Below are 2685 nucleotides of genomic sequence, written 5' to 3'. Positions count from 1 at the left end.
GACAAAGGGAACAACGTATGTTGTTATGCGGTTTGATCGATAAAGATATTCGTAGAATATGTGGGAGCCAATATGAGCATCTAGGTTCTGCTATTGGTTATTGACCGGAGACGTGTCTCGGTCATGTCCACATAGTTCTCGAACTCGTAGGGTCTGCACGCTTAACGTTCGGTGACGATCGGTATTATGAGTTTATGTGTTTTGATGTACCGAAGGTAGTTCGGAGTCCCGAATATTATCACAGACATGACGAGAGTATCGAAATGGTCCAAACATAAAGATTGATATATTGGAAGACTATGTTTGGACATTAGAAAGGTTTCGAGGGAGTTCAGGCATATACCGGAGTACTGGGGGGTTATCGGAACCCCCCGGGGAGTCAATGGGCCTTAATGGGCCATAGTGGGACGGAGCAGGAGGTGGCCAAGGTGGGGGCGCCCCCCCAAGCCCAATCCGAATTGGGAAGGGGGCCGGCCCCCCTTTCCTTCTCTACTTCTCCCCCTTCCTTCCCTCTCCTACTCCAACTAGGGAAGGGGGAATGCTACTCCCACCGGGAGTAGGACTCCCCCCTTGGGCGTGTTGGGGAACGTAGTGATTTCAAAAAATTCGTACGCATACGCAGGATCATGGTGATGCATAGCAACGAGAGGGGAGAGTGTCGTCCACATACCCTCGTAGACCGTTAAGTGGAAGCGTTATGAGAACGCGGTTGATGTAGTCGTACGTCTTCACGATCGACCGATCCTCAGTACCGAATGTACGGCACCTCCGCGTTCAGCACACGTTCAGCTCGGTGACGTCCCGCGAACTCACGATCCAGTAGATCTCGAGGGAGAGTTTCTTCAGCACTATGGCATGGTGACGATGTTGATGAAGCTACCGTCGCAGGGCTTCGCCTAAGCACCGCAATAGTATGACCGAGGTGGATTATGGTGGAGGGGGGGTACCACACACGGTTGGGAGAGATCAATGATCAAATTGTGTGTTCTAAGGTGCCCCCTGCCCCCATATATAAAGGAGCAAAGGGGGGAGGCCGGCCGGTCCTGTAGGGCGCGCCAGGAGGAGGAGTCCTCCTCCTAGTAGGAGTAGGACTCCCCTCTTTCCTACTCCTACTAGGAGGGGGAAAGGAAGGGGGAGAAGGAGAAGGAAAGGGGGGACCCGCCCCCCTTCCTAGTCCAATTCGGACCAAAGGGGGAGGGGGCGCGCGGCCTGCCCTGGCCGGCCCCTCTCTCTCTGCACTAGGGCCCAACAAGGCCCATTAATCCTCGGGGGGTTCCGGTAACCCCTCCGACACTCCGGTAAAATCCCGATTTCACCCGGAACTCTTTCGATGTCCAAATGTAGGCTTCCAATATATCAATCTTTATGTCTCGACCATTTAGAGACTCCTTGTCATATCTGTGATCATATCCGGGACTCCGAACTACCTTCGGTACATCAAAACGTATAAACTCATAATATAGATCATCACAGAACTTTAAGCGTGCGGACCCTACGGGTTCGAGAACTATGTAGACATGACCGAGACATGTCTCCGGTCAATAACCAATAGCGGAACCTGGATGCTCATATTGGTTCCTACATATTGTACGAAGATCTTTATCGGTCAAACTGCATAACAACATACGTTGTTCCCTTTGTCATCGGTATGTTACTTGCTCGAGATTCGATCATCGGTATCTCAATACCTAGCTCAATCTCGTTACCGGCAAGTCTCTTTGGCAACTAACTCATTAGTTACATTGCTTGCAAGGCTTATAGTGATGTGCATTACTAAGAGGGCCCAGAGAGACCCCTCTAACAATCGGAGTGACAAATCCTATTCTTGATCTATGCCAATTCCACGAACACCGTTGGAAACACCTATAGAGCACCTTTATAATCACCCAGTTATGTTGTGATGTTTGGTAGCACACAAAGTGTTCCTCCGGTATACGGGAGTTGCATAATCTCATAGTCATAGGAACATGTATAAGTCATGAAGAAAGCAATAGCAGTAAACTTAAACGATCAAGCGCTAAGCTAACGGAATGGGTCAAGTCAATCACATAATTCTCCTAATGATGTGATCCCGTTTATCAAATGACAACTCATGTCTATGGTTAGGAAACATAACCATCTTTGATCAACGAGCTAGTCAAGTAGAGGCATACTAGTGACACTCTGGTTGTCTATGTATTCACACATGTATTATGTTTCCGGTTAATACAATTCTAGCATGAATAATAAACATTTATCATGATATGAGGAAATAAATAATAACTTTGTTATTGCCTCTAGGGCATATTTCCTTCAGTCTCCCACTTGTACTAGAGTCAATAATCTAGATTACACAGTAATGATTCTAACACCCATGGACTCTTGGTGCCGATCATGTTTTGCTCGTGGAAGAGGCTTAGTCAGCGGGTCTGCAACATTCAGATCCGTATGTATCTTGCATATCTCTATGTCTCCCACCTGGACTTGATCCTGGATGGAATTGAAGCGTTTCTTGATGTGCTTGGTTCTCTTGTGAAATCTGGATTGCTTTGCCAAGGCAATTGCACCAGTATTATCAAAAAAGATTTTCGTTGGACCCGATGCACTAGGTATGACACCTAGATCGGATATGAACTTGTAACGCACTTGATGCCGCTATATCTCCCACGTGTCGAAGCACGACTTAGAGGCATAACCGCATTGAAA

Source organism: Triticum urartu, chromosome 7A (genome assembly GCF_056163025.1).
Source record: "Triticum urartu cultivar PI428250 chromosome 7A, HENAU_Tu73, whole genome shotgun sequence".
NCBI classification, from domain to species: domain Eukaryota; kingdom Viridiplantae; phylum Streptophyta; class Magnoliopsida; order Poales; family Poaceae; genus Triticum; species Triticum urartu.
Note: the sequence above shows the minus strand (reverse complement) of the source record.